The following is a 14,650-nucleotide window of genomic DNA, read 5'->3' on the forward strand; positions in this document are numbered from 1 at the left end:
CACATTCACACATTCACAAACCAGTGGCAGTGAAATTTCGGGTAAATATCTAGCTGAAGGACACGCCAACAGCTATTTTTTAATAACTTCCGGTGCTTTATTTTCCACTGAATGACACATCAGATCAGGCCTCATTATTCTGCACCACATCACCATGTCAACACAAAAAAGCTATTGCCTGCAGCTATTGCAGCTATTGCTCTCTGTAATGTGAGGACCAATTCTAGGTACACCAAGACCACTTCACACACGTGGCTCCAAGGCCATGCAACCTACAGTACATCAGTGATGACGATAGGCACAGCATCTATCCAGCGTCCACAAAAAAACCTGGTTGCTGTAGCAACATTGCTCCCCCGTCGGTGGGCTTCTCTGTGAATGGACAGACGATCATACATCAAGTGACTGCCCACACATGGTTGCTTCAAACGCTCCCATTCAGGATTGCCATTATGCTCTTTCCTTAGCGCTGTCCTCCCTATGCTGAAAGGCCATTGAAGCACATAAAAATATCCCTGAGTCACATGGAGATGGGCCGTTTCTCTGACACGGTGCTTTTTGTTGCTGTTTCATGTGCACTCTGTGTGCTTGCGATGAGAATTGATAGCCACTTTTTGGTTAACTTCCCAATATTTCTGAAAGTGCTTTGTAATGACTACATGCAGGGCATTAGAATTGGCCCTAGCACCAAGTGGCTTAATACAGTAGTGTCTCAATTCATCACAATATCATGTCAATTAAATGGTGTGTGTGTGTGTGTGTGTGTGTGTGTGTGTGTGTGTGTGTGTGTGTGTGTGTGTGTGTGTGTGTGTGTGTGTGTGTGTGTGTGTGTGTGTGTGTGTGTGTCTCTGCACGCGTGTGCGTGTCTGCACGTGTGTGCGTGTGTGTGTGTGTGTGTGCCACTGTGCGAGAGCGAGGGGTCTGTAAATTGAGAGGCAGTCACATGTGCCTGTGCTGAACAGCATGTGCCGTGCGGCTGAGGGGGAGTCTGTTCAGGAGCATTATGCCTGACAAGTGATAGTGGCAAGGTGCATGTGCTTTTAGTGTGTGTGTGTGTGTGTGTGCGTGTGCGTGTGCGTGTGCGTGTGTACAGTGTGTGTGTGTGTGTGTGTGTGTGTGTGCGTGTGCGTGTGCGTGTGCGTGCGTACCGTGAGTGTGTGTTCTTGCGTGTGTTTGTGTGTGCACTGCACTCCAGTGCCACAAAAGCGTAAACATGTGCACACTGATGATATTACAGCTTCTTCATTCAGTGAAAAAGACAGTTGGGTTGTACTTAAATTAATAAAGTCTACTGCAGTCCTACTTCTACTGCTTAACAGCTCATTCAAATTGAGTTTCAGGTTTTAGGCAGAGGCGCATCTTGCCACCAGCCTAGGCAGGCAGATGCTTGGGACCCCCAAACCTAATGTGAATAATAGCTCGTAATTCACTACAGTTGTGGCAATTTTGGTTCAGATCACAGTTGTATAAAGTAGAAGTAGAAGTAGAAGCAGGCCCGTCACTAGGTTTGAGAGACGGGGGGGGCTTAGCCCCAGAGGAAGAAAATGCGCACGCCAAGCGTGCGCCAGAATTTTTTCAGCTCACCTGCTATGGTTTTGTCTATGAATTAATTATTTTAAGAGCAAAGAAATGCCGCACACTGTCCATTCCACCAACAAACTTTAATACATTGTTTCGGTCATCCGACCTTCTTCATGTTGTATTAAAGTTTGTTGGTGGAATGGACAGTATGCAGGATTTCTTTACAATTGAATGACAACCCCACTGGGATAATATCTTACGCACCTGCCCATCTACAGAAGTGTGCAAAAGCGTCTTCTTGAACAATTATTTTAAGAGCACCATACCAATTTTTAAAAACTAGTTACAGTGATTTTTTTATTCACATTTTAATGAACATTCCTTATATGTAAGCTAAACAAAACATTTCAAAATGTTTCAACTGATGAATATTATGTATGGAAGTTAAAATGATTAGATAAAAATGCAGAGAGCATAATTTACACAAGGACTAGGAACTTTAAGGAGTTACTAACTGCGCGTCTCCAGGAGAAGCAGTGGTCAGGAAGCGATTCATTCAAACCGGTTCCTTACTTGGAAAACTATGCATCCCCGGCAGATATTTGGTCATTTTTACTCCATTAGTAGCTATTTTAATCAGTTCATGTGTGTTTTCAAACTGTTAAGACAAATATTAAAGCTCAACTATAATTTCAAGACAATGTCAAATTGATTTATTACACGGGTATTGTGAGTGAAAACTGGTACTTTGGGTCTGAAGATTTCATCCGTGTAAGTAATTACACTTTTCTGGAGGTGTTGTTAGTCACAAAGCACAATCCTCTACCTGTTTCCCCCCCGCATAACATATTGCTGTGCACCCTGCTTTTATTGCTGTGCAGTAGGATATAAGTGGCATTAAACAATAAATAAGCAACCATGAACTTGTATTCAGATTAACCTGCCTTCTTGGTGGTTCGTATTCAGCGCTTTAATGCATTTGTTTTTGGAAAAATGTAAAAAAAAAATATATATATATATATATATATATATTTTCAAAATCGTTAAAGGGGGGGCTAATACTAATGTGGGGAGGGCTAAAGCCCCCCTAAAATAGGCCCAATAACGGCCCTGTGTAGAAGTAGAAGTGCTCTTATGCCTCTTTTCCACTGCCGGTTTTCTGGTAGGCCTATACAGCTCCACACAGCGTGACTCGGCCGCCACTTTTTGCTTTTCGAATAGGCACGACACAGCTCAAACATAAAGCAAAAAGTGGCGGCTGAATCACGCTGTGTCGAGCTGTAGGCCTACCAGAAAACTGCCAGTGGAAAAGAGGCATTACAGATGTAATTACAACACTGGTTACATGGTTTCAACATTTTTATGCACTGAGTACTGATACTTCTACTTTATACAGCTCTGGTTCAGATATTGATTTCTTTGAATTTTTGCTTGAGGCCCCAGCACACTAGTCGCCTCTGGTTTGAGGTTTAGATGACTGACCTGAACACACAGGGTGCAGGTAAAACTACTTCCTCCTGTACCTCTCAGTGGCCTCCGGGTTAGCAATGCAAGGTTCAAAGTTTGTATTCAATATGAAAAAAATGAAAAACTTTTGAGGCTTTTGAATTCAATATCCTGAAAAAAAACAAACACAATTTAATTGTTTTCTCCAGGAGGCAGAACAACCGAGGAAAGACGCATGAACCCACTTGAACCGTTGAATCAGATTGCACTTTCTCCCCAAAAGCAGCAGTTAGATGCAATCAAGAATTGAGCATCACATAAATACACATAATAAAATGTTATGCCATTTTGGCAGAAGATCTGGAAAGATGTTTCTCATGTGGCTTGGGCTTCTCAAGGGAACCCCAGGAAAATACAGAGAACTCTTGAGTGGGGGCAAAAGTTCAGTGTTCAGTGCTTGGGCAAAGGCATACATTTCAAAAAGAGTGCGTCCCTGACAGTGTATTTAGGCTATCAAAAGTATTTTCATGAAAAAGGACATTCTGTAATATGCATCAAGGAGTCTGTGTGATCAGCAAAATACTATAATTGAGCGAACTAAGAGCCACATAACGACTCAAGGTCAATGCGTCTGGTTATTGGGCATCACAAGGGGGAGGAATCCAAGGACGTTGATTGGATCTGGTCATCATAACCTACAAAAGGGATTGTTTAGGCGAAGGGAGGCCAGAGAGTTCTTAGTCTGTTGCAGTTAGGGTGAGGTCAGTATTATAGAGCTCTGCTCATGGTTTTATCATGTGCATGTTAATTGGATCATTTATTGATCTAATGTACGTGTATATCAGACAAATAAAACTGTGAAATTCAAGGATTGGACACCATGCCCTCTGACTCCCTTTTCTAAATGAGCACATAGAAAGTAGGCCTACATAATGTATTTTTATGATGGTATTTTAGTTTGGAGAATAGCTGGAAATCCAATGATGAAGGCCCACAGTGGTGAAATGTAATTAATTAACAGAAAATCGAGATATATACTATTAGGTTGGCGATGGCTTACCTCTGTTACCTCTGAAAAAAAAAATGTTTCCAATGGGCTGATGTTTTGGCTGTCCCTTAAAAAGCATAAAGGCTGAAATTCAAATCCAATTTAAACGTATTCACCAACTTATTCTCACATTACTATCAGCAGGTGTTGAGACCATATAACAACACATCTGTACACAAGTCTGACACACCTCTCTTTCAGATGCTTCTCTCACCCTTCTTAACAAGATCATTGGAGCATAAACAGCTTGAATAGGGAGTATTGGCACACAGCCATTCTAAGGTCTTTCCAAAGTCCCTCCACTCTGAGCAGTGGGCAGCTCTAAGCATTCAGCAGAGGTGGACGAACTGGGCTGAGAATTTAGAAGTCCTGTCACGTGTCACATCTCCCTGTGCTTCCGACATCACCTTTTAGCGGATCTAAAAATCCGTTGGTTATAGATTGGCCGTAGCAAATATGTAGCAGGAAAGACTTTTCTGTCTGAGCCCAGGGTGTTCCCCTCCAGTGTTCTATCAAAATTGGCTACCAGTAGGCCTACCTTGTTAACACACTCCTAACTCAAACCCTAGCCCCATGGCTCTCAAACTTTTTCAGACAAACGCCCCCCATGACCTCATCATAAGCCTCCCATTGCCCCCTTAGTATCAACAAGGCACCTGCAGGAGCATGTATTCGACTGGTCATGTTTGGTAACACTTTATTTTACACCCTCACTGTATCTAACTTACAGTTGTTCTCACAAACAATAGTAGGCCTATTTTAGAACATGCGTTGTAGTAGTCAGGGAGACGAAAATCTCTCGTCTCAGATATAGGGTCTACTGGCATAACAAATTTAACCCACACCCTGACCCCAATTAATATTAGGGATGCTCAAGTTTGACTTTCTGATATTGGATATTCTGGGATGGCAATGAGTTCAGTAGTCGTTTTTTAATGTGTCTACTGTCAATGTCACCATATGAACTAATTGAATACCTTAGGTCAGTGTTTCTCAACATTGGTGCCGGGGCACCCTGGGGTGCCGCAGGCCCCCGTCAGGGGTGCCACGGAAACGTGGCTGATAAATAAATCATGCAATATAATACATATTTGCCTAAATTGATAAGTTAATGCTAGTCAGTGGAATCTTTCATTAGCCATTTACACACAATAAAGTAAATATAGGTTGCCCTAGTCAGCTGCAACTTCGAACGTAGGTCGTGTGACGTCTCCAAATGTGTTACTTTTCTAAGCTTGAGTGGTATCGGATGTGATGCCATGTAACGGCTTGTTGGTTTGGGGTGCCTTGAATTTTTTCATGAATTGAAAGGGTGCCTCATCTAAAAAAGGTTGAGAAACAATGCCTTAGGTGACCTATGGAGAATGCTGTTTCCTTGATTGATGTCTGAGGACCCAGCCCCCTCTCAAGATAATGGAAAAAAGGAGGCGAACACATGTGTATTGAAGCCGAAATTAAACAACAGAAGTCTAAGGTTAACTGGACAAGGTTTGCCTCCTTTTTTCCATTACCTTGAGTGATTACTACTTTTTGGGAGTGCACGCACCAAGCAATACACGGGTGTTAAGTGCAGGCGCAGACGGCGACCTTTGTTGGTCTTTTGTCATTCACTATATGCAGACCTGCCCACTTACTGTGTACTGTGTACTCTGACACCTGACGAAGACCTTGCTGGTCGAAACATTGTGCCATTTTTTCACATTAAATCACAACAAGGGAGCTTTTGCGGTGTGCTAATATTTCTTCTCCTTTTCTCCGTATGCGTTTTTTTTTCAATATTCTGCACTCGCAGCAATTTGTTACTTTGGGATGTGCGCTGGGATTGACTTGGGATTGACTTTCTGATATTCTCATATTCTCAAATTGAATTGTATCCTCATTCATTGCAAAGGGAGGCGTTCCACAAGCTCTTTAGTTCAACCCTGACCAAGCCTATATTACTAGCTGTATCAAAAGGCATGGAGCACGCACAGGTTTAAAGGAAGGCCTATTTAAGATAATCCTTTGGTGGGTGAGAGAGAGAGAGAGAGAGAGAGAGAGAGAGAGAGAGAGAGAGAGAGAGAGAGAGAGAGAGAGAGAGAGATGGCTGATTAGAGAGCAGAAGGGCTCCAGGAGCATTAGCCTCTGTATAACGCCCACACAGACCCTTCACGTGCAGTGCAGCCGTGCAGCCTGCTCAACCTTTGTCCATATAGGCCTACTGCATGCATGCAAATCTGGTTGCCCCTGGCTTGCTTAAGCTGATTCACTGGACCAAAGCAAACCGAGTCAGCAAATACAATAGGCCTAATGGTTTGCAAAAAAAAAATGTTCTTTGTCATGATTCACTATGATTACCAGGAAATTGGGGACCTTTACTTCCAAATATGGAATGGCGGTGCAACATGTGTCAATGTGGTAAAAAGTAGAATAAAAATATAATTTCCCTTTAACAGACTTTAAAAAACATAAAAACAGTAATTTCCCAGAAGGCTGTTGCTGTGTTTTCTGTAGTAGCTTTCTCTGTGTTTCCCTTTGTGGATATTTGAAGTGGGAACAAGGATGTTGACTATCTAAAGCCAGCCTGACATTTGCATAAAAGATCATCATCATTCTTTTTTTTTTAATCCTGTATGACGGGAATATTAGATGGATCAATTGTTCTGGAACATTTCAGTGTATGTTCTGATAAGGCCTAGGAACAGGGCTCTAAAGTAACTTTTTTCATCTCTAGCCAAAATGGTTGGTAAATATAAATCTTACTAGCCAAACACACTCTCACTAATGGGTCCATTGACAGTATATATAAATGGGTCACAAGCCAAATTGAAATTTCACCAGCATCTGCTGGTTTGCTAGTGCTAATTTAGAGCCCTGCGTAGGAAGCACTATCCTAATGTGGGCCCCAAGTAAATCTGTGCATTCTGCTATGCTGCTGCTCTGCTGTTGAGTAGCCTGAGAAGACAGTGTAGTAAAGGGAAATATAATTCACCTCCGCCAAAGAGGTTGTTTGTCTGTCTGTTTGTCTGTCTGTCAGGGATAGGATAACTAAAAAATGTATGAACAGATTTTGATTAAATTCGTGTAGTAGTTGGAAATGAAAAAAAGGACCAATTGATTTTGGTAGTGATCTGGATCTCGATCCGGATTTTTAAAAAAAGATTCTTCACCTGGGATAGGGTCGAATTTTGACATTCCAGTTTCTACTCCACAAAAACAAGACAAAAAGACTTGAAAAATGTAGGGTGTCACATTGTCAAATGTTCTATCAAACAGCTTCCTTGGCAGGAGTCTGCACTCTCTGAGTGCATTTCTAGTTCTATTTTATTTTTACTTCATCATTGCCTGTTATAGTGATGTTGCTCTCTAGCAAAAAGAAAGCTGCTGCATAAAATACATGACTTATACCACCATCTGACAACTCTGAATTCATAGCCCTGGCCTGGTTCCATTCTGTCCCCACCTCTGCTCCTTTTGTAAATTCCTGGTTGCAGAACTGAATTGGTATTTTAAAAAGGCCTGAGCATTTCTCTACATTGTGGGCCAGAAAATACAGTAAAAAATCTAATGGGATCAGCCCCTGATGACTCTCGGCCCACCAGGTAATGCCCTGTATGCTAGATCACCAGTCCAGGACTGATCGTTTTGCTTGTCACATTTTAACCCCTTAATACACGGCTTTATAAATTAGCTGTTACCAGCATGGCAATGACCAAGTCGTAGTGCATTACTAAAGGCCCTGTGCACTGTCATAGTATTGTAGTACTGTAGTAGTTAACTTTCAATGTCTATTACAGCGTGCCACAGGAGGTACGGCGTGCATTAAGGGGCTACGGGTAGTTCATTACAGCTCTGGTACATTTCTGGAGTTTGTTGTTTTAATATTGAGGGTACATTTGCATTGTTGTAGCCTGCACCCTCCTGACTTGAACTCCGCATGTCCCCTGTAAGACCGTTTCGGTTGACTTTCTGTTCTGTAGCCATGTGCAAGGGTTTGTTGTATATATTTGTATTTGTTCCAACCTCATGGTGGGCCAAATGTTTGCCATGCCCGGGCCGGATCTGGCCTGCGGGCCACCATTTGGAGATCACTGCACTGTCACTCGGCCATGTATGAGTTTTCTATTTTGTGCCAACCTAAAGCATTTGTAAAGTTGTCCACGGAAAATTGCACAGGTTTCCCCATTACAGTTGCTGCCAAATAGGCTACAGGTGTATTCTAATTACAGGAGAACCCAGGGGATTATTCTGCCCAGGATCGCCCCTCTGGATTAGCGAAGTCAGATTAACTGCTTTCCCAGGGGTGTCTTACATTACATTACATTACATTTCACTTAGCTGACGCTATTTGTTCAAAGCGACTTACAACTATTATTTTTCAGGGTATTGGTTACAGTCCCTGGAGCAATGTGGGGTTAGGTGCCTTGCTCAAGGGCACTTCAGCCATGGATGGAGGTGTAGGGAGAGGTCGTGGGGGATTCGAACCGGCAACCCCTAGATTGAAAGACCAACTCTCTAACCACTAGGCCATGGCTGCCCATGGTCTCCCCAATCATCATTAGTCACCACAACTAGAGCTTGACAGTAACTTTTTTGCTTGGCAGGCATTGTGGCAAGTAGTTTTCCCAACCATTCACCCTTTCTATTAACCAGTGAGTACTTATTCCTTTAGATGTGTTTTAGAAAATAAACAGCTATACATCATTACATTTAGCTGAGACTTTTATCCAAAGCAACTTGGATATTTACAGGGTATCGCTTACAGTCCCTGGAGCAATGTGGGGTTAGGTGCCTTGCCCAAGGGCACTTCAAACATGGATGGAGGGAGAGATTTGAACCTATAACCCTCAGCCCCCAGGCTGCAAGACCAACTAGCCTAGGCCACAGCTTCACACTAAGGTGCTGTTTCCATGTAGCAGGATATTTTTTTAGCAGGGTATTTTTTTCTCCTGTTCAGGTGTAAACGCAACATGTGGATAGAAATAAATCCTCCATTGTAACAAATGCGTTTCAGCCCCCTAAACAGGATATTTCTTTCTCCTGCTTTTTTTCCCTCCTGGATTTTAAATATCTGCTAGTGGACACGGGGGGCCAAAACCAATGCAAAATCAATGCAACCAGGAGAAAAAAAATATCCACATATAAAAATATCCAGCTACGTGGAAACAGCACCTCAGTGCTACACACATAGTGTATACTCCCCTACAAAGGCAAAGCTGCAGTAAATAGGCCTAATATTTGGTCAAAAATGGTCTTCATTACACCTCCATTATCTTGTGACAAAGTGAGACTTACTGTAAATTACACCAACAGCCAAGTTTTACCTTATTGGCAAGTTGGTGATGATGTCAATCCCTGGTCACAGAAGTGCACAAACTGGCTTGAGAAAGTAGGCTATTACTTATCGTCTATCCCTGGATATCTGGCTGTATTGTAAAACTTTGCAAGCCAGTTAAGCTTTTAAAAACTAAGTTGCCCTGCTATATTTATGTAAACTGGTTTGCAATGTTTTACAGTTTGGCAAATTCTGCCAATTAACTTGAATGAACTTGAATGTTTAATTAACAAATGTGAAGCAGGCCTTTTCCTTTGTGAACCTGCATATCTATCCAAGGGAGACACTAAAATATGTGTTTTTATACTGGCATGCTTCGAAGCCTTGTTTGTTGGTTACACAAAAATATCTAAAACATTTTGTTGTGTATGATATCAGCTGAACACCTTATTGAGTTTTTGTTGAACCTACTATGTTGTTGTTGTTGTTGTTGTTGTTGTTGTTGTTGTTGTTGTTGTTGTTGTTGTTGTTGTTGTTGTTGTTGTTGTTGTTGTTGAGCCTACCCATTCTTTGCATGTAGCCTACTATTATAATGTCAAACAGCTAGTGTAGGCTATTCCTAGGAGGAGGATGATGATGTTGACAGTAGAAGGGATACAACAATAACGTCAAATATATTTATCTGGGCAGATAACAATGCTATCATGCCATGAGGTGATTGATGCTGATTAATGCTTATGTAGGCTATGTGTGGCTCCACCCATGTAGATGTTATAGAACACACACCATCATGGGGTGCCAGGGTTGCCAGATGAGGCCACTGATTTCCAGCCCAAAAATGCTCAAAATCCGCCTGGAAGCACTAAATCACACCCAATTTGAACTAAATTCTATTCATTTACATAAATCTGCAGAAAAACCTGCCCTAATGCCCTTTTTACCCCCCTTTACACACAGACGGTCATCCTAAGCAGCCCAATTGGGAGGGAAACTGCCCAATCTGGCAACACGGACCCCACAATGTCGTCCTTATACAACTTAAAAAAAGGCAATGTGAAGGTGGGGCATCTAACTGCCTTTATGCAAATAAACAACGCATTCCACAGGGTATGAGGTCTGCAAGCACGACTAGTCCATCCCCCTTTCGGGAACATATGACCCATGTTCAGCAGTGTGATTCCACAGGCCTAAAAACAACAGGATTGTTTTAAAGTATATTGTGTTCATAGCCAGTTGAATTCTAATCAGCTCTAATAAAATAAATACCAAGAGTACAAGGAAAGGCGTATAAAGACTGACTGGAACAATTTCATTGACCTATCTTTATAACACAATAAATTATATATTGGGCTATTCCTAGGATGACGATCATGACAGTACAATGGATACAACAATGCTATCGTGCCATGAGGCGATTGCTGATTGATGCTTATGCTATGTGTGGCTCCGCCCATGTAGATGTTATAGAATGCACCCCATGCAGGGTTGCCAGATGAGACCATGATTTCCAGCCCAAAAAAATGCTCAAAATCTGCCTGGAAGCAATAAAACCCACCAAACTTCACCTAAATTCTATTGGTTTATAGCAATAAAACTGCAGAATAAACCTACCCAAATGTTTAAAAGTTTACCCCCCTTTTACCCTCAGACGGTCATCCTAAGCAGCCCAATTGGGAGGAAAACTGCCCAATCTGGCAACACTGGCCCCACGATGTTGTCCTTATACAACCTAAAAAAAGGCAATGTGAAGGTGGGGCATCTAAGATCCTTTATGTAAATAGACAAATGGGTCTATATAGGCCACAGGGTATGAGATCTGCAAACACTCTGGACTACTTTAGGCCTCTGAGGCATAATATGGCAATTGGTCATCAACATGAGTACTTCGGCCATATAACCAAGATGTTCAACAGTGGATTATTCCAAATATGAAACTGAGGGATCTTTTAAAATGCTACGTTGTGTGTGGTCTCAGCAAACTGAATTTTAAGCAATTGTAATAAAGTCTCGTGAAATAGCCCAATAGGATACAGTAGGCTATATAAATAGGCTATGAACGGTGTAGCTGCAAAATGACTGTAAGAATATAACTCACCTCTATGTTAACAACCCAAATAAAATTCTATTGCATATGTGGCTCCTCCCACATAGAGGTTATAGAACCACCATGATGTCATCCTTACACAACATCAAAAAAGAAGAAAGCATGTAAAAGTACCCAATTGCTGTGCAGACCCAACCCCAAACCCAAGAAGCCAACAAACTATCTGAATAAGAGCACGCCATACTCCACAAACTGAAAGCATGTGAAAGTATTTAGGGAGCCCAAAGGTGGGGATGCAAAGGCACCGCTGCATCACCCTTTCTGGCACAATGTGACCCAAGATGTTCAGCAGTGTGATTCCATAGGCCTAATATGAAACACTAGGATTTTTACCTCCACCAAGGATGTCATGTTTTCGGTTGTGTTCGTTTGTTTATCTGTGTGTTTGTCTGTCTGTTTGCCAGCAAGATAGGCCAAAAAGTTATGCACGGATTTTCATGACATTTTTGTGGAGTTGTTGGAAATGACAAAAGGAACAAGTGGTACAATTTTGATGGTGATCCTAATCATGATCTGGATCCAGGATTTTAAAAAAAGATTCTTCACCATTGAGGGCAAATTTTGTTTTGTAACTCCACAAAAACAAAGCAGAAAGACTTGAAAAAAGCAGAGTGTTTGGTGCTGATTGGTGCCAGGCTATGTGTGGCTCCACCCATGTAGATGTTAACACACCCCAGGGTTGCCAGATTTCCAGCCCAGAAATGCTCAAAATCTGCCTGGAAGCACTACATCCCACCCGATTTGAACTAAACTCTATTGATTTCTATGGCCATAAATGTGCAGAAAATCCCCGCCCAAATGACGTTTTTGCCTAAACACGGTCATCCTAAGCAGACCAACTGGGAGGGAAACCGCCCAATCTGGCAACACTGACCCCACAATTTCATCCTTATACAACCTAAAAAAAAAGGCAGAACGTGTAGGTGGGGCATCCTAATACCTTTATGCAAATAGACAAATGGGTGCCACATGGCATGAAAACTGCAAGGACTCTGGACTACTTTAGGCCTTTGAGGCATATGGCCATTGGCCATGATACTTAGCCATATACCCAAGATGTTTAACAGTGGACTATACCCAATATGAAATTGAGCGATCTTTAAATATGCTTTTTGTGTGGTCTCAGCCAACTGAATTATATAAGCAAATACATGAAATGAAGCAAAATAGGCCTACAGTAAATAAATATGAATCACTGACCTCTATGTTAACTAGAAATGCACCCAGAGAGTGTAGATCTCCACCAAGGAAGAACATTTGATCATGCTACACCCTATATTTTCAAGTCTTTCTGCCTTGTTTTTGTGGAGGGAATGTGAAAATTCTCGCAATGGTGAAGAATCTTTAAAAAAAATCCTGGATCTGTATTGTGATTCTGACTTGAACTCCGGATGTCCCCTGTAAGACCGTTTCGGTCGACTTTCTGTTCTGTAGCCATGTGCAAGGGTTTGTTGTATATATTTGTATTTGTTCCAACCTCATGGTGGGCCAAATGTTTGCCATGCCCGGGCCGGATCTGGCCTGCGGGCCACCATTTGGAGATCACTGCACTGTCACTCGGCCATGTATGAGTTTTCTATTTTGTGCCAACCTAAAGCATTTGTAAAGTTGTCCACGGAAAATTGCACAGGTTTCCCCATTACAGTTGCTGCCAAATAGGCTACAGGTGTATTCTAATTACAGGAGAACCCAGGGGATTATTCTACCCAGGATCGCCCCTCTGGATTAGCCAAGTCAGATTAAGTGCTTTCCCAGGGGTGTCTTACATTACATTACATTACATTACATTTCACTTAGCTGACGCTATTTGTTCAAAGTGACTTACAACTATTATTTTTCAGGGTATTGGTTACAGTCCCTGGAGCAATGTGGGGTTAGGTGCCTTGCTCAAGGGCACTTCAGCCATGGATGGAGGTGTAGGGAGAGGTCGTGGGGGATTCGAACCGGCAACCCCTAGATTGAAAGACCAACTCTCTAACCACTAGGCCATGGCTGCCCATGGTCTTCCCAATCATCATTAGTCACAACTAGAGCTTGACAGTAACTTTTTTAGGCATTGTGGCAAGTAGTTTTCCCAACCATTCACCCTTTCTATTAACCAGTGAGTACTTATTCCTTTAGATGTGTTTTATAAAATAAACAGCTATACATCATTACATTTAGCTGAGACTTTTATCCAAAGCAACTTGGATATTTACAGGGTATCGCTTACAGTCCCTGGAGCAATGTGGGGTTAGGTGCCTTGCTCAAGGGCACTTCAGCCATGGATGGAGGGAGAGATTTGAACCTACAGCCCTCAGCCCCCAGGCTGCAAGACCAACTAGCCATAGGCCACAGCTGCACACTAAGGTGCTGTTTCCACGTAGCAGGATATTTTTTTAGCTGGGCATTTTTTTTTCCTCCTGTTCAGGTGTAAACGCAACATGTGGATCAAAATAAATCCTTCATTGTAAGAAATGCGTTTCGGCCCCCTAAACAGGATATTTTTTTCTCCTGCTTTTTTTTCCTCCTGGATTTTAAATATCTGCTAGTGGAAACGGGAGGCCAAAACCAATGCAAAACCAATGCAACCAGGAGAAAAAAAATATCCACATATAAAAATATCCAGCTACGTGGAAACAGCACCTCAGTGCTACACACATAGTGTATACTCCCCTACAAAGGCAAATCGGCAGTAACTAGGCCTAATATTTGGTCAAAATTGGGTTTAGACAGAAAATGGTCTTCATTACATCTCCATTATCTTGTGACAAAATGAGACTTACTGTAAATTACACCAAAAGCCAAGTTTTACCTTATTGGCAAGTTGGTGATGACGTCAATCCCTGGTCACAGAAGTGCACAAACTGGCTTGAGAAAGTAGGCTATTACTTATCGTCTATCCCTGGACATCTGGCTGTATTGTAAAACTTTGCAAGCCAGTTAAGCTTTTAAAAACTAAGTTGCCCTGCTATATTTATGTAAACTGGTTTGCAATGTTTGGCAAATTCTGCCAATTAACTTGAATGAACTTGAATGTTTAATGAACAAATGTGAAGCAGGCCTTTTCCTTTGTGAACCTGCATATCTATCCAAGGGAGACACTAAAATATGTGCTTTTATACAGGCATGCTTCGAAGCCTTGTTTGTTGGTTACACAAAAATATCTAAAACATTTTGTTGTGTATGATATCAGCTGAACACCTTATTGAGTTTTTGTTGAACCTACTATGTTGTTGTTGTTGTTGTTGTTGTTGTTGTTGTTGTTGTTGTTGTTGTTGTTGTTGTTGTTGAGCCT

The sequence above is a fragment of the Engraulis encrasicolus genome, chromosome 12 (genome assembly GCF_034702125.1).
Source record: "Engraulis encrasicolus isolate BLACKSEA-1 chromosome 12, IST_EnEncr_1.0, whole genome shotgun sequence".
In the NCBI taxonomy this organism is placed as follows: domain Eukaryota; kingdom Metazoa; phylum Chordata; class Actinopteri; order Clupeiformes; family Engraulidae; genus Engraulis; species Engraulis encrasicolus.